General features: G+C 36.0%; 1 protein-coding gene across 1 annotated transcript in view; it reads right to left on the reverse strand.

Moving 5' to 3' along the window:
* Positions 1 to 24,212, reverse strand: part of LOC141579349 (uncharacterized) — a 202,931-nt gene that overhangs the window by 14,971 nt on the left and 163,748 nt on the right. The window lies entirely within an intron of this gene.

The following is a 24,212-nucleotide window of genomic DNA, read 5'->3' on the forward strand; positions in this document are numbered from 1 at the left end:
AGTAGAACACTAGCTCTGCTTGCCCTCACTTGATTCTGCAGTTTCCATATCTATTTAAGTAAAAGCAGAGAAAGCAGCAATCATTTTTAAACGCCCAGTTTTGGCAATTATAAATAAAGCTGCTACAAAACAGTTGTGCGCAGGTTTCTATCTATTTGCAAGTTTTCAGTTCGTTTGGGTAAATAACTTGGAGCATGATTGCTGGATCACATAGTAAGACTATGATTAGCTTTGTGAAACGAAGATGTAGCTGAGTTACTTGCTCTGAGAGGAGTGTTTCATGGGGAAGTGAAATTTTACTGAGGGTGGGAAAGTAAATCTATGATTATGATATATGCTTTGTCCTTAAGATAGCTCTTCTTTTGGCCAGAGGACTAATTTAATTCTAGCTTACTAGTTTGCATTATTTATTGATTATTGAAACTCAACTGTTGCTCTCTCCTTTGAAATTAAAAATGAAAAAGATGATTTGACTGTCCCAACCCATATTCTGTCACCATTCTAAGCCCCTACGCAAGATTTCTGTTAATTTCCAGGAGCTTTCCATTTTCAGAATGAATTCTGCTTCTGAGTTTCCTGACATCTGAACTACTCATTTCACTTGCGTCTCACAGTGCCTGGCTGTCATTCTCCCTCTGTTCTTACATGAACATGGACGTCAATCTCTTTATAAGGTTCCCTACAAACACACAGGGGCACACACATACATACAGACACATGAAAAAGAACTTCACACATAGCACTTGTGGGAAAAGCGAATTTCACTAAAGGTTTGAGGAAAACAGTGGTTTCCTGTCTTGGAGTTTTTCATCCCCTTTTCCTCCCAAGACTGATAAAAACCCAGTTTTGGCTCTTCGTTAACCCCCACCTTTGGGTTCCTTCACAGATACTCAAAGCACTTTGTTATGCTGAACAAGTTAGTCCTCTAAATCACACGTGGCATGACTCCAGGCATAATTTTACGTTTCCCAAGGCTCCACACCTTTGCTAAAACAATGGGCTGTTTACGCCCATTCTTCCCTCTCTGTAGCATGCAAAAGCCGGCAGAAGCTCTGACAGCTCACTTTTCTCTATTCTCTCATCCCTGTCACACTCTGAATTAGAGGCAGTAGTGCAGTGATTTATTTTCCCTTTAATGTGAAATAGGTTATCCCTTCAGAGTGATAATTAGTTTGATTTTTAAATAATATTTTCTCTTATTATCTAAACATCTGAAGAATTTTCCAAATGGCTTTCCATAATTACAGCTAAACTATTTCATCATTGTTTATAAACTTTACCGTAGGTGAAAGTTATTTCAAAATACGTTCCGTTCAGTTCAGCCGGGGGGTGTAATGTGTTGCATTAATGTAGTATTAATGGCTCTTGTTCTGAGAATGACACATTCTCCCTTTCTGAGACTCACCACACACAGACACACACTCCACAAGAAAGTTCAGAGGGCTTTCAAACTACTTTAAAAAAAGAAGAATATTCATGTGATTTTTTCATTAAAATTATCAATTAGTGTCCTCACTTTTCTTTAGTATGTCTACTAACAACTACGCTGACATACACATATCTCTGATGGGGATTTTGCAGAGGAGAACTTGCCTACAAAAGGAGAAGGAACTTGTTGGTCATCATATGAGTGTGAAGATACAAAAAAAACAGAAAATGAGTGTCTTATGTGGAAAAGAGGATGCACTGGGCTGCTTAGCTTTATTTTACCTTAGCCATAATTTACCTTTATCCTGTTGGTCTGCCACCTCACTAGCTTCATCTTGTTCCATGTTTTATTTTCTTTGTGGTACTTCTTCCTTTCCTCCAGTATGTTGTTAACTCCTACCACAGGATCTTTGCACATGCTGATCTTTTTCCTGGACAATTCAATTACCACCTATTCCAACACTTCACCCCACATTTCCAATGACTCACTTTTACTTGTTTTTCAATCTCAGTTTAATTAAATCTTACTCAGAGATATATTCCTTACTTTCTATCTAAATTAGGTATTTCTACCACGTTGTATTTCCTTTTTAGAAAATCTTATTCATTTTCTTCATATCATTTGGTATAATTCTATTTATTAATTTATTAATATAAATTATAAAATACTCATGGCAAAATTATTATTAAACTTTTTAAAATTGAGGTACAGTTGATTTACAATGCTGTGTTGATTTCTGGTGTACAGCATAGTTATTCAGCTAAACATATATATTCTTTTTTCATATTCTCTCCTATTATGGTCTTGTTGTTTATTTATTTTATATATAGTAGTTTGTATCTGCTAATCTCAAACTCCTAATTTATTCTTCCCCACCCTTTTCCCTTTGGTAACTGTAAGTTTGTATGTCCATGAGTCTCCTTCTGTTTTGTAAATAAGTTCATTTGTGTCATTTTTTTAGATTTCAGATATAAATGATTTTATATATTTGTCTTTCCCTGTCTGACTGACTTCATTTTGTGTGATTATCTCCAGGTCCACCCATGCTGTTGCAAAGGGCATAATTTCATTCTCTCTCTATGGCAGAGTTATTTATTAAGGTTTTGACTTACTTATTTCATGCTGACTTCTCCCTGTGCACTAAGATCCGTGAAGGTAGAGACCATGATCACCATTGTAGCCCCAGGTCCTGCCACATCAATTGTCTGTGTAGACAGTTACTGAATAAATGAACACCGATGGCAAAGAACAAGGAAACAGGCTACAAATAATAATATGCGCTGTGCAGGGCTTATGCAATACATTATATCTGCATAAGGTAGAATAAGCCTTCTTAAGCAATACATTGTATTTATCCAGAGGGATTTGACTTCAGTGAAGTACACATGCAAGAGAAGGCTTGCTAAAGGAGAGACAGTTGCTCATGATTTTGGAAAATATCAAATTTGGGCTTACTTTTGGCTGCAGGGTTCACTCTACTCCTGCATCCCTGTCAGAATGTGCCCTGCGGGTCCTGTCCTGGCTGTGCACGTTCTTAAAGACACTCTCTCCCATGGCGTTCATTCAAGCCCTTCCACAGTTGTGGCTGGTAATGGCCATCTCTGCTGGGAGACAGGTCCTGAGCAATGGTAGCATTCCTCAGAACGTGAATCTTGAGGAGACTGAATATTGTCAAGGAATGTTATAAGGAAGAAAGTCTCCAGGTAAAAGAAAGATGTTAACTTACTTTAAATGGAGTTGTTACTCAGAAACAATTACTTTACACAGAGCATTAAAGTACCAACCGAGGCTTTGCCGTATTGATTTTGTGTCATCGTGTCTCGTTAGCATTTTTAATGGAACGCTTGTAATCTGACAGTGCTATAAACATTATTTTTAAGGAAGATGATGAGAATATGCACAGTTCTAAAGATCCTTCTGGTGTTGTTATGCTTACTTGATGCAATAACAACTAAGTTATTCTCATTTAGAATGCATTGATTTTCTGTCTTTGGGGAACTCTAATTACCTTCAAGATAAGAGACAGGCAGACTGACTTCCACACTGAATGCACACCTCTTCACAGTTTATGCTGCTTTCAAATGCCACCTTCCTAAACCAATATCTTCATTTTAACTCTGGGGAATTTAAATTAAACACATCAAGCCGTTGTAAATGTAATTAATTACTCCAACAAAGCTATCACATTTTGAAGTTTGGGGGATGAGTTACTCTGAAAAAAGGAATTTATTGGAAATATATCAAATAAAAGGGAGGGTCTCTGAAATTTGATTTTCTTTTCATATCTTTCCAGAGGTAATTTTTAAAACCCCCCTTTCAGTGACACAAAAAGGCGTCTCGTTCATAAACCCCCTGACTTCATTACGTAACTAACTTTTCTAACCTGTTTGCCTAGTAAGTTTTTAACTCTTCAATTCCAAAATCCTCCTCCCAACACACATGTTAACGGAGATATTCACATGCTGGAAGAGCTCTGTGAAACTTCCATCTTGTGATCTCAACTTCCCTTCCCTCTCTGACTTACTACTTTTAAACCAACTCCTTGGCCTCATTAAACTTTCATTTCCTCAGTCCCTGTCTGCTCCCCCCATCCATTAGCTGCTTCTGGATTTATTTGCTTTCCTCACTTGTCTAGATGCCAGTCGATCTTGACAGTAACTACTTCAAGAACCCCTGTACCATCTCCTCTCACTCTCCCTCCAGCTTTATGTGATTATAATTTGAAAACTGCAGCCTGTCTCCACTCTCAGGTTTTCTAACAGCACTTGAGAAAATGAAGAACTTCTCATCTTTCTCTGTAGGTTCATCCTAGCTCAACTCAGTTGCCACTTACTTGTCTTCTGTTGAATCTTCATAATATTTCTACAATTTATTTTCCAAAATTATGCTCTTTGTGGTCGGTTAACTCTAATTTTCCTATCTTCCCCTTTGGTAGATTATTTTGACTCTTTGATCCACAGAATTCAGAGACCTGTGAGGGAAAGTACTTTACCTCCTCAAAGTAATTCCGTTTCCCTACACTCTCCCCACTTCGCTCTTTGCATCAGAAAGAAGAGTATGCTGGCCCCCTTCTTAGGACTTATCTGTTCAATGTTCTTCCTTTACATCATTTCTTATCTCCTCTGAAACTTGCTTATTTGATTCTACTGTCCCTCTTGAACACTGAATACTTCTCCCCTGCTTCCTTCCTTGTACACATAAACCGAATTTCTCAAATGCCTTATATTTTCAAAAAGAGTAAGAAATTCAAAATCCTCCCTTGACCTCCCAGTCATGTCAAGGTCTTCTCTCCCTGTTTTAACCATTTTTCTTGAAGATACCATATTGCTATATCAGCTTGTTTATCCAATCTAATCACTTATCTTTCAGTTGGTGAGTTTAATCCATTTTATTTATTATAATATCCATCATATGAGAAATTATTTCTGCTCTCTTATTTTATACCTTTTAAATGTTATTTATTTATTTATTTATTTATTTATTTATTTATTTATTTATTTATTTACTGATTTTTGTTTTAATCTTTTCTGCTTTCCTTCAGATAAAATCTTCCCAGAAAGACAGATACTCTAGTTAATATGCTCTCATGTTCTTTTGATTATCTATTTTGTCTGCTTTTTCTTTTGCTTGACAACTTTTTTTAAGCCACAATGACCTTCCCCCTCAAACTGATCACAATTAGCTCATCTATCTCTTACAGCATTCCCTTAACATGTTTTGTGTGGGATTATATCCTCCAAAAATATTATCAGTGTGCGTTCTTAGAGGACACACTTCCTTGTAATGTAGGCTTTTTGGAGTCTCTATTGCTGTCGAACAGCGTGCAGTCAAGCTGTACGTAATTTCTCTGTGAGCAGTCTCGTCTTTCTATGAGCTTTCAGAAATTATCTTCCTTTAATATTTTTAAATTTAAAATAAATGTGTGAGTTTCTCCACATTCCCCTTGCCCCATTTCATACTCTAAGAACTTTTTCAATCTGAGATTTTTGTTTTTCTTGAATTCTGTAAGCTGCAAATGCATAATTTATTTTTCTCTTGGAGCCCAGAGTCACGGCTTGATTTAATCATAACCTGTATTCAGCGTGCAGCATGCTCATTTGTCTATGTGTGGTCTTCCTTTTTATTTATATATTTAATACTTTAATGAGCAACTACGAAGGTAGAATCCATCCAAATATTTCAAATATTTCTAAATAACTTACAGCCCACAGACGCTCTTCTGGCTTACATCATCTGAACCCCATCTGCCTCCTCTCCCCAAGCCAGGTAACCAATACTTAAAATGTTGTATTTATCATCTACATTCCTTTATGTTTTTATATATACCAGAAAAAATAATTTCTCAAAATCATTTCCATAATAATATATAATCATACATGTTATTTATTTTTCTTGTAGTTTATGAATTTTGACATCTTTTAAATATTCCAGTTTGTGACTATAACACAAATTATTTTATTCATCCTGTTGATGAGTGTTTGGATTGTTTCCACTTATTTGTTACTATGAACAGTGGTGCCTAGAATATTTATCTATTCTAAGTCTTGGGATTTAAATTTTTACAATCAATGCTTATAAAATGAACATTTCAAGGACTTGATCTGCATGCTCCCCAATTATTACTGATGATGTGACATATGTCTTTTTTATATTTATTGGTCACATATATCTACTCTTCTGTGAAATGCCTATTCATGTTTTGCCCACTTTTCTGTTTGTTTAAAAAAAAAATCTTTTCACATTGCTTTTTTCACCTTAAGGTCACTTTCGATGGGTAAAAGTTCTTAATTTTAGCACAGCAAAATTTATTAGTTATTATTTTGTGGTTGGCACGTCTGTGCCTTGTTTTAAAAAATCATTCCTTATCACAAATTAAGAAATACATTAATATACTTTCTTCTAAAATTAAAAAATTTATGCCTTTGTACTAGGAGCTACTAATCCATTTAGAGTTGATTTTTGTGATGATGTGAACGAGAGATTTATTCTCTTTTTCTTTCCTACGTGGGTAACTATAAATTCAAGCCCAGTTGTTCAATAATCCCACCTCTGAACTGTACCTCACTACATCCCCTCTGTTACCTGATAAAATTGCACAGAGACACGATATGCGTCTGTTTCAGTTGTCAGTTTGTCTATCCCTGTGCCAGTAACACAAGCTTTTAAGAACCATAGCTTTATGATAAGTTTCTGTATTTTGTAGGGCAGACCCTTTCTCTTCCTATTTCCTCCTCATCCTTCTTCGCAACAGTCTTGGCTAAGTTCAGCACCTTGATCTTTAATATCAATTGATTAATTCCTATGAATAAACCTACTAGAACTTTAATATGTTTTAAAATTTAATAAGTAAACTTGGGGGAAGTGGCATCTTTCAACAATGCTCTCCTCCTCTGTAAACGTGGGCTGCCTTTCCATGTACTTAATGTCCTTCAGTAAAGAATTTCAGGATGTCCTTAAGCTGTAAAGGATTCTGAATATTTCAGTCAATTGGATAGAACACAACCACTTGGAAAACGCTGACCCCCACGATAAAATTGCAAACAGCCAAAAGTTGAGCTCAAAACGTCAGGAAACTTTAAAGTAGTACTTAAAGGACAAAAGCAAACATCCATTGTTGGATGCTTACGAGCACAGCTCATTTTTTTTTTTTTTTCAGGGAAGTCTGTTTGGGGAACATAAATAAAGATTTTAAAATAGCTCTCATCTATCCCCTGAAAAGCAGAAAGGTTGCCGCATGGAAAATTAACATATACAGATGTGTGTAGGGACTCTTTAACCCATGGAACTCACATAAAGCTATTTTTGATACAGAAATATAATCCTGGAGTCCCAGAAACAGCCCCAGATGCAGCACTGTGCCACTTACCATTATCATAGACAATTACCGAAGTGCATTACTCCCCATCACCTTCTGCACCAGAACGTTTACCAGACCTCACAAATAGCAAAACTGACGGAACTGAAATTATCCTTCTGTTCCTCTCCTAACCTTGATTTGGAACAATTAGACAGTCTACCTATAGGCAGGAAAAAAAGGAAATGATTAGATTTGGATTGTAAAGCTGCTCAGTAACTTTCTGGTTGGAAGTTACTAAGTTTTCCTTAATGGAACCAGCCCAGAAAAATCAATAATTTAAGCGATGGATTCCATAATTTCCCCAAATGTGTAGGGATGTTTTGTAAACAGTAGTAAAACCGTATTCCCCCTTTATGCACAGAGAATAAAATTTCAGCCATCTAATCAATACCTCCATAGATGAGGTACCAGTTTACTTCCATGAAATACATCTTCCTAAACTTCCACCTGTAAATCCTACCCAACCTTCCAGGCACAACTCAATGCAGTATTACACTTCCCTAGCCAACACCAACAGCAAAGAAATGTGATTTATTTTCTCCCCTGTCCCCCTGCCATCATATACCTATTTATGACATCTGTGACATTTTACTTGTTCCTATAATAATTTTTGGATTGTCTCATTACACTCATCTATTGTTAGAGGCAGAGAAACTCTTGGTAATATTTTTAATGGCAATTTCATAGACTCAACCAATGAAGTGTTGACTCTGTCTCATAGTATAACACTCAATAAATATTTCGTCAGCCGGTTAAATACTAGGATACCATGAGAGAGCAATCAGTTGGTTTTCTCAAGTGACCAAATGTGATGATTTGCATACCTACATGTAGCACTTCAGTCACTAGAATGTGAACCATTGACACTGATGGGAAAGAAGCCAGGATTATCACTGACTGCCGGGGCACAGCGGGAACTGGATGTCGCTGGAACCAGCTCAGTCTAGTTATGCTGACTTCATGGTGCCTCTTAGAAGAGTGGCAGGCAGCCACCCAGCCCTAATTCTCACGGCAAAGAGGGCAATACTTTAACTAAACCTTAAAATGTTTTTGTATTGTGAGACTTTATCGATAGCATTGTGGTGTTTTTGTCCAAATGTGGAAAAAAAAATCTATAAGATAACAATGGAGAACAAATATATAACAAAAGATTAGACCCAGCTGATTGAGGATAGAAGTGGTTCCTTAAAAAATAATTAATTTTCATTACATTTCTTAATAAAAACAAATAAACATTTAGAGGTGATATCCAGAAAATGACATATTGCTGGTGTAGAAAGAATAGGTACTCAGGATATTAAGCCCATTTTTGTAAATCTGATGAATAAAGGCATATGGGAGCCCTAACGGGTTCCCGTAAGATTCCTGCTACTGGTCCTCCTTAAAAATGCATTGGTCACAATTATCATCAATCAAATTTCATGTACACATGTAAATTACAAGTTTTTTCTTTCAACAAAAATGTCTCCTTTGTGCCAGGCACTGTGGTACCAAGTTTTATGAATAAAAGATTAAGAAAATCTCCCATTCATGAACCTCAAATTCAGGTTAACAAGAAAAAGGAACATTCCATAAATATATGCTAAAAAAAAGAAAAAAACCCAGGATTAAATCAGAAACATTCAATTTTTTAGTAGGATAATTCCACAAACATAGTTTTTTCTTTCCTCCTGGCCATTAGATGTGGCCAAATGTATCTCATTATAAACAATTAGTGTCTTTGCTCCATATTTATTGATGGTGTCATGAAATTAAAGGAAATTCAGAGGAGCATGTAAGCAGTTACTTGAATAAATGCACAGTTACTGAAGCTACTTAGCCCTTCACTTAAAAATATACGAGCAACAGATTCATTTTACTTTCCCAGTATCACGTCTGCATCACCCCTTAAATCAGAACACCAAATACAATCCATGAATTAATAGCATAATTTCTCAGATAAATACCATAAAAGAAACTGTCATTACTGATGGTTCAACGTAGTAGGCAACTATTATCAACCTGCCAAAGAGAACTGTGCTTTTTAAAATTGTATTAAAAATTGGTAAAAGGACGAGACTATTTATAACATATTTGAATTAAAAGAACATTTTAATGAAAATAAATCCTTTCAAATGAAGGGCAACACTGTGTTACCGAGGTATGTGGGGAGTTGGCGGGGGGGGGGGGGGGGGGTGAGGCGCGAGGCGTGATGAGTCAGCGCTTACCATTTCTGTGTGAAGCATCTCCACGAAATGAGACCCCTGGACTGATGGTCACCTGTCGCTGATGCTGCCGTTATAGTAAGTTTGGAATGTCTATGACACATCTTCTCTGGTCAGATTAGGTTTGGTGTCATTTAGTTATATTGTGTACTCTTATTTTGTTTTTACTTTTATCAAATTTCCTGCATCTAGTTATGGGGCTGTTTCCCAACTCCTGTTTTTGTAATTGAGAATAAAGCAGCTCTCTCATTAAATGATTCCCTTCTACTTTGATTCAGATAAAGGGTAGTTTCTTTAAGGTTTATGTAAGTTCTCAAAGGCAAAAAAGTTATTGCTATTTCTAGGAAGATCTTACCTAGGAAATTATTTATTTCCTAACATTGTTCTTCTTTCTATATGAAAGGGACTTGTCAAAGCACCTAGCCCTTCACAGTTCTAGTCATTTATCCACTTAACAGGAGACAGAGGTAAAATAGTGGTGATGTTTGTTTTTGAATGGAATGGGTCCTTTTGGTCTAGAAATAAATTAGTGAGCAGCATGACGAATGGAGTAGGCAATGAGTATAAACTAAGTGGATAAAGGTCACTCCCATCAGCGGAAAATGTGTGAGATTCAAAGCAGGAGAGACCTCCTCACTCTGTCATCTGCTGCCTGGGAGGCCTTTATGCTTCCCTACCTACTTCCTTATGAGCACAGAAATTACACAGAAAAAGCTGTCATTGAATTTGTACTGAAAGGCATTGGAAGGTTTGAGGAAGCAAAACTGAGAGAGTGCTATCTAAGTGGGGTCTACTATGTGTGTTAGATCAGGTGCAGTTCTGGGGACTTATTAAATTCTCAAAGCAAAATTATGAGAGTATTTCTGAAAGAAAAATGTGTAGAAAAGGAGACAAAAAGAACAGATTTTTTAAATGAAATTACAACAAATTTAGTGTGGCTAAAATCAGTGTGTCTGGGTATAGAATATAAGATATATAAGACAGAAAGAAAAAATATGTGAAAATGAAGATACAGAAGTTGAAAGGAGTCAGATCACCTTGGATGAAAAACTTAAGGAATGTTAACATTATTTTTTGGGCAATAAGGATGGTGTTAAAATATTTCACGTTCTTTAATTTAGCACCATCTGTGAAAGGACCTTTTCTTCAGACACAAGAGACCAGTTCTTTCAGATGGGCTAATTTGTTAAAATACATGGCTCCTCCTATCATGAAGTTCTGTAGAGCAAATTACAGAGCAGGCAGTGTACCAGTTCTGAAGGCTGTGACTTCTATTCTTGTTGCTGTGTGTTTCGGGGGGTCTCCTAAGGCGTTCTTGGAAAACACCTAATTGACTTCCAGCCAGAGATGTATTATCTCCATCTTAACTTGATGCCCCTCAGTAATACTGTCCATGGGAAGGGTGGAATACATCTTTGTCTAAAGTATTAGCGGCAACTTTCAGGCACGTCTGACATGGTGGGTGTCCTACCTGCTCCCTGAGGGAATTTCTTGACTTGGCTTCCTGACAACTTCATGCTTCGTCCTGCTCTGACTTTCTTGGCTCCCTGAGTCTCCCTGGCTGGACTGGCTCCCTCTGCCCTACTTCTGAACATTGCAAAGACTCAGGACTCCAGCACATTTCTCTTCTCCTCTCTAAAATCACATCTAGGCGACCGTATCCATTGGTGTCCACCTCTCTCCTGATCTCCAACTCATATATTCAGCTGTTTATTCAGTGTCTACCCCTGCACTTCCAACAGATGCCTTAAACTTAAGAGGCCCAAAATAGAGCTTATTTCCCCACTCCCCCGACCTCCAAATGTGCTCTTCCTGCAGTCTCTCTCAGCCCAGAAGTGAAACTGCTCAGAAAAACTCTTTTGCAGTCATATTTCACAATCTCTGAGATGTTATATGTATTCCATTTGAACACCTATTGTAAATCTAATAATTTCTCTCCGCCTCCACTGTTAACATGCTAGTCTAAGCCACACCATCTGCTGGTAGACTGTTTAAGTAACTTCCTAACCTCGCCTGCTCCCACCTCTGCTCTCCTCTGAGTGGTCTTCCGTGCAGCGTCCTGAGGAATGTTATTAACATATGTAACTGATCATATCTGTCCTTTGCGCCAAAGTCTCTTGAACACACTTAAAATAACCCAGAATTCTTACCACAACCTACAAAGCCCTAGACAATTAGGTTCCCTGGTTCCCTCTCTGGTCCCATTTTTTCCCCTCTTCCCACCTATGTATTCATCTCTGGCAAAACCAGCCTTACTTCTGCTTATCAAAGACATTCATTTCTACCTCAGGGCCTTCGGATTTGCTTCCTTTTGCCTGAAACACTCTTATTACGGATAAGCACATGGCTTATTTCCTCATTTTATTCTCATATCAAATACTCCCTCTAAAGAGAGCCCTTTTCTGTCGATCTATTTAACATAGCCCGTTGTTGCTCTTATTCAGTTGATATTCCTGTATATTACCTATCATTACCCAACACTGTATTATATATTTGACAATTATCTATTGTTCCACAGAATGCAAGCTTCACAGGGAAAATTTGCCTGATTCATCAGGGCACCCTAGCACCTGGAATGTTTCCAGGCATGTAGTAAGTACTTATTATTTGCTGAATGAATTATTAAAGGGAATGGAATTCTAAAACAGCAGTGGAAGTTAGAAGACTGTTTTTAAACCAGTGTGAACTTGGTGTAGTGATGAATAATTAGACCAACAGAACAAAAGTGAGTGCTCAGAACCGGAACCAAGAATCTGTGGCAGCTCGAATATGTCAAAGGTGCCATCATGGGTCAGTGCAGAAAGGATGTACTATTTAACAAATATTATTAAGTCAATTGGTTAGCCATAGGAAAAATTTTAAAGCTGAATCTCTACCTCTCACCCTATTAAAAAATTCCAGAAAGAGTTCATGAAAACTTAAGACTAATTTAAACATATATAGGGGATATAGAAAATGTCATTATAACCTAAGAGTAAAGGTAGATTTTTTAACAAGATGTAAAGGACAAAATCCATAAAAGAGAAGATTGGCATATTTGACTAGGCTCATAATCTAAAACTTATTTTTACCAAAACAACACCATAAGACATATGACAACCGATTACAGACTGAGAGAAGCTATTTGCAACACATCTAATTGACAGATGATTAGTAATCTAGAATATGAAGAACTTTTATATTCTCTGGGTGTACAGCAGGGGAAAAAATGGGCAACAGACACCAACTAGCAATGTACAGAGGAAACTGGAGTGTCCAATCACTAGAAGATGCTCAGTCACACCAGCAAGCCAGAGAGTAAAAGGAAATAAATGAAAACGTAAGCTACTTCTCTTCTGTTCCCCTACTGCTTTTTCTGGCTTTCGCAGTTGTTCTCGGTGAGAGAGTTAGTCTAACGCAAAGTTCTCTGTCTTCAGTGGAAGTGGGATTTTTCTCTTCTTGATTTTCATCTTTTATTTTCTTCAAGGTAATGGATATACTATATTCAGGATTGGTGGAATAAACATTTTTCTACTCTATTTTCATTCCTAATGACAATAACGCCACACGTAGAAAAAACAATCATTTGTTCCAAAATACAGCTGTCAAACACAACACAATTTGCACTAAGTATATGGCCACGTGCAGGAATTGAAGGGCAGAGAAAGAAGTCATTACTGAAAGAAGGCAACAACATTGGCAGAGACACTGCAGAAAACTCTCAAGAGGCATAAAACACAGGCTTGATAAAAAAACAAATCAAAATGAAGTGACAATGAAGAGCTAGAAATGGCCAGAGAGGAAATAATTGATACAAGATAAAAACCAATGTGTACAAGTATGCCTAAAAGGTTTCCATGAGAATGAAACAGATTGAAATAAAATCAACCTTATAGTTTGATTTCTGAAGAAAGGTTGTATTATCTTTCTGAAATGAAGTGCAGCATTGTAGGCAGACTTCAGAGCCACGCTGCATCACAGGAAGAGTGGATACAGAATTATCAGTATTGAGATGCATTCTGGCAAAGCTCCTGTTTTCCAGTAGGAGAATCTTTTGGACACTCTGGCAAACTACTAACATAGGAGAGGGACAAAAACTTCAAGCTAATCTCAGACTCCTTCACCCCAAATGCACTGGTAGGTGAGTGTGATAACAGGTCCATAAAAACTTTAAGGTCTTAAAGTTTACCATAAAAGTAAAGTTTTCAAGTAAAGAAAGAAAGAGAAAAGCACGCTCAAACATGCTAAAATTTTTAAAAAAGTAGCACCTATAAATTCCTCTTACATAATTGAGCAATGATAAAATTCTGCTGAAAAATATTTGAAAATGATGAGTTCAGGCATGGCGACATAGTAGTAAACCTGTCTAAATATATGACTGTGGCCTCACAAATAGCAGGTGTTAAGGTAACAGAAAAAAATGTAAATGTTATAAACCTTAACAAAATGAAAATTACACAGTGAATAATATATCAGGAGGTCAAAGAATAAAGTTGTAGAAGAAAAAACATACACTGTTTCCTTTACCTATTATAAAGAGGAAGCATAGAAGTTTTTAATATATCCTTATATGAGTTTTGCCACAAGAAAATGAAAAACAGAAAATCTAATATAAATTAAGATGATGAATTAAAACAAAATTGCTTATCCCATTATTAACTTACCAGGAGAAATTAATTTAGCAAATAAATACTATCAGATTTTATATATATATATATGAAAGTCAAGCATAATTATAGAAGATAAATCTAAAACATTTATATTGCAATCCCTAGGTGAAGTACAAACATAACTAGAGATAATAAAGCAAATTTCAAAAATAAACAATAAGAAAGCAGTAATTGCACCATCGATATATGCATAGGTTGAATTTACAGCAACATTTTAAGTAAAAAAGCATACTTTATCATAAAAAAAATCCAAAATCCAGAAAAATACAAGCCTAAACTCTTTGACGTGAGTATTTTTACACCAAACAACATACAATCAAAATCTATAAAGTAAAACCTGCTAGAAACAGAAGCAAAAATAAACAAATCTGTCATAGAAAAATATTTGTATCCTCAACTATTTTTGTTTACTCTTCCCAACCAAGACAGATCAAGTAAACAAAACAGTTGGGGGTACAAATAATACTAGGAATAAATAAAATAAGCTAAATGCACACATTAAACTACATCTGAAGAGAAAAGAAAACACTTTTTCAAGTTCCTATAAAAGATTGACCAGACATTAGGCCCGGAAGGACACTTTCTTAAGTTCCATGTTGTTGAATAAAATGGACCACATTCCCCGACCAAAGTGAAAGAAAACTAAGACAGATATGAAACCGCTCCAAATCCAGCCACATCCATTTCAAAAGAATCCTTGCCTTTCCCCCCTCCACCAATTTGGTCAAAGGAGAGATCAGAAATTAAAAGATTGCTAGGAAACACTGGTGATGAAAATATAGTACTTTCATTTAAGGATTTAATTAAAGTCTGTGTAAATAAGAAACCATAAACAAACAGAAAAGAATAGGAATACATAAGTTAGACATTATCATCTTAAATTAGGAAAAAATAAAAGTAAGGAAACCAAAAGAAACTGAATATTTACAAAGAAATTGATGATCAGGAAAGCTATCAAACTAACCAACACATATAAGCCTGCTTCTTTGAAAAAAAAAAAAAAAAAGTAAACAAGTAACATAATCTAGAATAAAGGTGGGGGATCCCAAATGCAAAAAAAAAAAAAAAAGAAAAATTAGAATGAGAAAGGAAGAAAAAAATGGCAAAACATGAAGTAAAGGAGAACACTTAGCTTAAATCTATATGCATCTTGATTTGTCTTTTTCTAGGAAAATATAAATTAAACAGTGACTCTAGAATGAGTTAAATAAACAGATGAACTTTTGGTTTATAAAATGAGAAAAGTTGTCAAACAGCTGCCCCTTGCCCTCTCCAAATATAAACACTAGGGCATTTTTCTCTGGTGAATAAAGCCTTCAAAAACATACAGTTCCTATATTATTAATATCTGTTCTCAAACTTGCAGGTCACCTAGGGATGTTATCAGAATGCAGATTCTGCTTCACTCAGTCTGGGTAAGAGTGAAGATGCCAGCAAGCTCCCAGGTGATGCTGACACCAATAGTTAAACCACATTTCGAGTTGCAAAGGTTTAAACTGTTTCATAACCTAGAGAAAGGAAGCTTCCAAACACTATTTACCAAGCGTACTCTAAAAGTGATTTTAAAAACTTATATTTATATTTATATAAATGTAAAAACCAACCATAGACCAATTTCTGTTTTATTGATGCCAATGATGCTACGGCAAAATAAAATATTTACAAATAGAATCAAATAGTGTTTATTAAAAGAAACACAAAACACAACCATGCAGAGTGATTTTACAAATGCTTACATGGTACTGGTGTTAGCAAAACTTTGCTATAATTCACCATATCAATACGTCAAATAAAAATAACCAATAATTTCCACAGATGCTCAAAAAACACTTGAAGTTCATGACACATTACTCATTTTTTAAAATTTAAGTAAAGTTAAAAGTATAGATATAAAACTGAACAGTAAAAATAAGAAATATTTCAAAATTAAAATTAGGAAAAAGATAAGGGTTTCCACTGCCACCATGGTTGTTTTATTCTGAATGTAGATGGCAGTGAAATAGGCAAGAAAAGAATGAGATATTTTTGAAAGAGAGAAAAAAAGTATTATTATTTGTAATCAACATAAAACCCAAGAAAATTAATTAGGAACCAGAGGAAATTTAGTTATTATAAAGGCTGTATTTCAAAACAGTGGAGGAAATATTTTCAGTATACTGGCATGGATCCACTTGGAGAGGCATTTGAGGGGAAAAAAAAAAAAAACAAACTGGATGTTTGCTTTACCCTGTACAAGAACAAATGCTAGTTAGAACAAAGGCTAAATGTAAAATAAAATAATAAAAGCAAACAATAACCATAGTAAACATTCATACAAGTTATAGAAAAACTCATATACATACACACATAAACAATCATAAATGTAGCAAAAGAAAATAGAGACGTAACCTTATATAAGTAATCTTATTAAAACCCAGAGGAGAAGCTTGTTACGGGTACAAGGAGCAGCACCATGAGGGCTAAGTCGGAGGAGTCCGGAGCCAGACTTTGATTCCCACTCTGCTGTTTACTAGCTGTCCGACCTTATGCAAGTTTTTGCCTTTTCCTCTGTGCCTCTTTTTCTCGCCTTTGACAGAGAGTAAGTACTCACAAGACTGTTCTGAAACTCTAAGGATTAAAGTAGTTAATGATGTAAAAGTGCTCAGAATAGAGCTTGGCATACAGCACAGTGTAAATATCTGTTAGCTATTCTTATTTTAATAAATTGTTGATTTTTGATGAAATATTGCTTGAAGAGTTGTGGGGGCAGAGTGGCCAGAGCTTAGCAAACGGGTCAGGGTGATAGATTTGTTTTTCTGGACTGAGGAGTTTCTTGGGATGTAGGAGTTTCAGAGCTAGAGCCCTGAGTCACGCTACCTCACCTGGAAGAGGAGACAACAGTGATGAGAAAGGCAGTGCTCAGCACCACGGACAGTGTTCTAGGCCGGGGCAGTTTGTGTCATGTCCTGAGTGGACAGATATTTGGAAATAATACCATGCACTTCTGCCTCTTACCAAATCATGAAGTACTGGGGCATGGCAGTGCTGGGAGTGAGATTCCAAACCTAGCTGTGCGATTTCCACATGCTACCACTGCGTCCCCCGATCAAGTGATCAGGCCACCCGTGCCTAGACAGAGAACTATCCTTTTACTTCTGTGTTAGTTGGCCTAAATGCGATCTTGAGAATTATTAAACACACTGTTTTGTTTTTTCTCTCTAACACCATAGTCTCTAAGCTCAAAGAATATCTGAGTAAGAAGCAACTCAATTAACCATCAGTGTTAATCCTTAACAATCTGGTTCTTTTCCAGTCCATGGAGTTTTAAGAGAGCACGTCTTTTTCCAACCATGAACCTCTCACAGTTCCTCAAAGTCTCTCAAAAATTTCTCTTTATCTCTTTGAGGTGTCCCTCCACCAGAGTCCCACAAAGGAAATTTTCTGTTAGATCATTGCAAACACACCATGACAACTTATTGTAGCCAATATTCCATGATGTGTCATCAGATACATGGGGACAGGGAAGATATATGTATATGACAGATATATACCTCTTCTTGACCAAAGTTATCTGAAATTTCCCGTCTCATGGAAATTTCTTTTTTTTTCCCATTAATCAAGGGAGTTTGTGTTATAATTTGCTTTCAATACCAAAAATATACACTGAACTTTGGTGGAGAAAACCAGTTAAAATTTATAAATTTTACCAAAATATTAGAGCCAGAAGGGGGAGGGTCAGGCAGTCATTCCAACTTAAGCTATAGTTTACATCACCTCAGTTATCTCAGGAGGAACATCGCAGTTTTTTTTTGTTTTTTTTTTTTTACCATTCAAAGCTCAAGGTGACTTTAAGCTGCAGGTTAATCTCTAAATCAGATGCTTGAATCTAACATACTCTAAAAAAAATCTATGTACAATGTTTAAAAGAACTGATAAGAAAGTTCATGCTCAGGTGAAGTTGGAAAAGGTCAACAGAATTTTGTTTCAGTTTGCTATTTATATGAATATGCACACAACAAAGGCACTGGAAATGTAATGTTGAGTAAACTCTTATGAGGAAAAGTCCCCAATTTGAAACTATCAGTACTATTGTTCACTATTAATTAAACTGACATCATACTCTTAGATTAATATTTTATTGAAGTAGAGTCAGTTTACAATGTTGTGTTCATTTCTGGTGTACAGCACAGCGATTCAGTTATACATACATATTCCTTTTTGCCTTCTTTTTCATTATAGTTATTACAAGATATTGAATATAGTTCCCTGTGCTATACAGTAGGACATTATTGCTTATCTATTTTATACATAATAGTTAGTATCTGTAAATCCTGAACTTCCAAATTATTCTTAGATTAATTTTAAATGTATTTTCTGACATAATGTACATTGCTACTGATGACCCAGTTGCAGTACTGAATAGCCGCCATGCAAACTCAAAAGAGAGAAAAAACTTCATATTTAAAGACATGAAATTCCTATATGTACGTATATGCATGACTGGGACACTGTGCTGTACACCAGAAACTGACACATTGAAACTGACTGTACTTCGATTTAAAGAAAATTCCTAAACTTCCAGTTACAAAATAAATGAGTCACAGGGATGAGATGTACAGTGTGGAGAATATAGTCAATGATAATGTAATATCCTTGAATGGTGGTGAAGGTGGGCAAAAGGGACGAACTTCCAGTTATAAGATAAATAAGTAATGGGATATAATGTACAACATGATCAATATAATTAATACTGTTGTATGTTACGTGTGACAGTTGTTAAGAGAGTAAGTCCTAAGAGTTCTCAACACAAGGGAAAACATTTTCTTTTTCCTTTTGTATGTATATGAGATAATGAATGTTCACTAAACTTACTGTAGTAATCTTTTCCTGATGTATGTTAAGTCAAATCATTATGCTGTATGCATTAAATTTATCCAGGGTTATATGTCAGTTATATCTCACTAAAACTGGGGAAAAAAACCCTCCAAATTCCTCAGTATAGCATAGTAAGATGCCTATAGAGAGAACCATGTGAATTATCATCTTCCTGTAGAAAGTACTTAGTCAGAAATCTCTTAATATAAATTGAATCCCAGCAGCGTATTCACATTGTGCCATTATCAAGGCACACTACAAAGAATAGTCCATGCACAGAAGACACCATATTCCAATTTATATAGCAAATATTAACATCTAATAGCTTGGCATAAAGCTGGTATAGAGCAAACTTCAAACAGTTCTTTTAAAGGGAGCTAACGTGAGAGGAAGAAGTGAAGCAACGAAGTGGACAATTCTCCATCAGACAATTTAACGTGACAACAAGAACTGGTATTTTCTTGCCAAAAAATGCCTGTAAGAAGTTGTAATTGTGGAAGCATGAGAACGTACAGCAATAAGCCGAACAAAATGCTTAAAATTCAAAATGCAATTCACCCCAAAGAGCTTGAGATGGAAAACGAAATCCAACTCAGAATATACATATTTACACGTATCTCTTGTAGAGCATATGTTCCCTTCCAAGCTATGCGAGGATTTACCGCTTGCCATGTCTTCACAGATTAAATATTGTTTAATGCTCCAAGGCACAGTTCGTAGCTACTTTCAAGATTAAAACTGACAAAAAAAAAAAAAGTTTTAAATACATCCTTGTTATTTGGCACTTTAATGGCTCTAAATCATGTAAAGACAGCCTATTTTATTCCTCTACAATTCAACACAGCAAATGTTAGCATATTGAATGTTAATATGACCAATAGCAAAACATCTAATCCACTTGTATTTCTTTTTTTACCTCCATAAGGTAATATACTGGATACTTTTACAAAGCTGCGAGGGGTATCAAAGTCTTGAATATTCATTTTACTTTGCTTTTTTTTTTTCCTATTTGCAACTGTGTGTTTATGTTTTTTTTTTTTTAATCACTTTTTGCTTTTTTCCTAGGAGCCCTTAAAAGAACAAACAGTAATTATTTAATATATAGGGCGCCTCTTGTATAACTTTAATCTTTCCTCTTGTCTCTCAATAGCAGATTTGGAATTTGGGGGTGTCATGCGTGAAGGGTCACTTCTATTGAAGGGGAGAAGAATGTGCAACCCCACTTTGGCATGTGGATTATTTTGAGCTGAAGGTAAACAGGACCCAGCAAATTCAGGAAAAAATTTACCTCTCCCTTCAGCCAATAAGAATTTAAATAGGGGACCTGGTCCAGAAAGAGAGCAACTAGCCAAGATACCATTTTTATCTGGAAGACTCATCAGCGTGGCAGGGCAAACGTCTAATTACCACCCATCTGTTCTCATCTCCCTGTGAGTAACCCTCCTTCCCTTTGAAGCCTCAGGCTCCTACCCCGTTTCTCAGCTTAGGATGGTGCATCCGTCTCAATTGCTTGATTGCCTTTGGGCCTCATATTTTTATGGGCCTCCAGTGTATACGAAATTAAATTTGTTTTTCTCCCGTTAATCTGTCTTATATCAATTAAATTATTAGACCAGCCAAAGAATCTAGGAAGAAAAACTTTTCCACTCTTCCACTATATTAGCAGCAAGTTCCTTAAGGTAAACAACACTGTAAAATCGTAATAAATGTCTGCATTGTGACTACATCACTGTGAGTAGGTCAAACTGTGCTGATTTGTTTATTTTAATTAATTTTACAATTTCACCATTTTTATGTACAAGTTACTCTTGGTTGGCCTACCCAGGCTGGTGTAGACATGGATAGCATATGTTTATACTAAAAATAAAAATCTTAACTCTGGAAAATATATCCATTACTCCAAAAATCAAAATAACTTTTGTGGATGTGTATCATTTAATGGGCTTACATCTAAATATCCAACACAAAACATCCAGTATTTGACAACTTGGGAATGCAAATCTGTTTAATACAGCATCCTATTACTCAGATGTGTAGATACTTCACTGAGATTAAGTATTTTTTGGTAATGGACTCATCTGATTAACAGTGTTCTAGGTTACAATTATTTTGTCATGTTGTGTGTGTTAGAACAGACCCAGAGTTGTTTTCTGAGAGACATGTCCGTCTTATTCTTAGAAACCCTACATTCAGCTCTGGAATCTGAGCAGGTTCTTGAAATTATGACAGAACAGGTCCACCTGCCTCCTACTGAATCTTTCCCTCAGCTCGGCTTCTAGCTGGGTTCAGATTTCTTATCTTAAAATAAAAGTACAAGTACTTACCTCATAGGATTATTTTGTTGATTAAGTAAAATACTTGAAGGCTTGTATGCCAGTATGTGGCATTTGTAAATTCTTCAATATTAGCTATTTTTATTCATGCATCATTTTATTAATACACTATGTTACTATAGCATATTAAAGGCTCTAAGAAGTCCTTAAGGAGAGATACTTGCTTTGCTTACCTTTACCTCAGTATTTCCTGATCTTATTGGATGGAACCTATTAATACTCCAGTGTTTATTTAGGAAATAAGACTTTCGGACAGTTGTTCTGCCTATCTGTCCATGTTGTTTTGTCCCTCTTTGGAGGGGTGTGTGTAAATTGTCATTGGTCCTTATACCACTGGCCAAGTTGAAGCATATTTTATAAAACAATCATGTGAGACCTCTTGTCTTAGGTATTGAGTTCCATGTGGTAACATTGCCCCCTAAATCACCAGTGTCCCCTGTATAGGAAGCCTCTGCAGGAAGTGTTCCTATATCTCAGGACCAGGAAAAGCAACAGTCTTCTTACGATGTGATTTTTAAAAAAAAAATTAATTTTGAGTGCACTACAAACTGGAAGCAAAATCATTTAGAGTCTAAATAGCAAAATAATATTTTAATGGTACCTTTAACATCTACACCACTCAGAACCAAAAGAACATTTTATTCCTAGTTTCTAGCAGCGTCTTGGCCAACAGTAAGAAAACGAATACTTTTCTAATGTCTATCACTATATTTATTTCATCTAGATGATTATTTTCATAATTATAATGTAAAGCATCCTGTAAAATTATTTATCTTATTTAAAAACAGCGGATGGTGCTATACACGTGAGGTGGTCCATGAAAATCCATTCTCCACCTCGCCTCTTTCCATCCCCTGACTTCTACCCAAAAGCTTTGATTTTGTTCAGATTTCCCTCCTCCTTTGCACTCAGAGTCCGACCCACCTCTAGTACCAGCAAGTGAATCCTAAATTGTCTAAACTAATCATGGCAATTAATTCTAGACAATGATACGTGAAAGAAAACTTACTGAGGAAACACTTGGAGCAGATTTCTTCATTCTTTAAAAATGAAGATACAGAGCTTCCCTCTTTTAAAGATGGTCATCACTACCATCCCTGGGTGTGATCACTGGAACTGTGGGTCAACCAAGAAGGAACACTAGTAAATGTGGGAACCGGGGGTGGGGAGCGGGGTGGTATAGCAGAGATATGAGAATACACCAAGTCATTAATTTTCTTATCATGTCACGAAATAAACCAACCCTGGAGTTCTCCTTTCCTGTCTTTCTCCGAGCCTCTTGTTAAGTGAGAATCTTATTAAGTAAATTAGTAAATTTTCAAATAAAGTCCAGTTAAGGCTATTTAAATTTTACAGTCAAAGCACCCTAACTGCCATACTCATCTAGCTTCCAACACTTTCGCTCAGAGTTCTAATCGCTAAATCCAGTTTTTATATTGTAAATTTACTAGATAGAAGAATTTAATATCACTAGACTTTAATCTTCTTATTTTACTAAGATTACAGAGGCCAGATAGTTCTACTCTCAGATTCAATGGCATTGTCTTCTCATTAAGTTTATTATGTCTATCTTGAGACATGTCAACATGAATTGAAACATTCCATCTTTAAACATAAACACATGAAACTTAAGCTTCCACAATAAATAAATGTATTGCAACTTTATAAATTAAGAACACTTTTCCTGATAAAATTTCAATTTTTTTCAGTCATAGTGATTTTTTTTCCTTAAATATACATTCACAATGGTGAACATTTTAGTTCTCTGCTTTAGCAGAGCTTAAAAACATCCAAGGGTTGACTGACTGACTGAAATTGAGATCTTCTTTACTTATATCTGTAATGGACACTTTAAGACTATGTCTTTCTAACTGAACCTTTCTGTCCTTAGAGTGGTATTTCTTTTAAGAGGATTTATTATGTGGAATTTAGTACTGTGGACATGGCCTTTGCATTGACGTCTGTTTCTCATCCTAGTATTTGTATGATTGAGTATTTTGAACGTGAACATCCTGCTGGAATCTGCCCTTTCTTTTCTGTTTATGAAACATACTAACTAAAAAATAGTCTATTTCTCCAGAGGGAAAAACTAAGCCAAGGACAATGTGTCCTGTCTTTATGTTGAAATGTGTCTCTCCCATAAAGAGAAATCCAACATATCCAATATTGAAGAGACTGACACCCAAAATATATTTTTTGACTAGTTGTTTGGGACTCTCAGAAGAAAAAAAAAAACAAACCAACAGGCACCCAACAGAAATTTTTTAATTGGTAGCATTTTCATTCAGTTGTGAAGTAATTAATTTTTCTTCCATGTTGAACTTCTTTCCAACATTTTCTATTATGTGAGTCAGATGAGTATTGATGGACAATGAAGCTGATTAATGTGACCTCCTTTAATTACTAATTTCACACATACATAGGCAGTTGATGAAGAAAGCTGCTTGTAAAGCAGAGGAACGGTCTTCAAATACAGGAAGATGAAAACAGTTTGAGTCAGCTCACACTGATATAACAAAATACTATAAACTGGATGGCTTTAACAGCAGGTATGTATTTCTCACACTTTTGGAGGCTGGGAGGTAGGAGGTCAGGGTGACAGGGTGGTTGAGCTCTGATGAGGACCTACTTCCCGGCTTGCAGACACCTGCCTTCTTGCTGCACCCTCCCATTGCTACCTCGTGGAAAGAGAGCAAGCTCTCTGGTCTCTCATAAGGGCACTGATCCCATCATGAGGATCCTGCTTTCACGAGCTCATCTAAACCTCGTTCCTTCCTAAAGGCCCCACCTCCTAATACCATTATATGAAGGGTTAGGGCTTCAACTTCTGAATTTGAGAGGGGGTGGGGAACACATCAGTCAATAGCAAAAACTTAGTAATTAAAT

Source organism: Camelus bactrianus, chromosome 12 (assembly GCF_048773025.1).
Source record: "Camelus bactrianus isolate YW-2024 breed Bactrian camel chromosome 12, ASM4877302v1, whole genome shotgun sequence".
NCBI lineage: Eukaryota > Metazoa > Chordata > Mammalia > Artiodactyla > Camelidae > Camelus > Camelus bactrianus.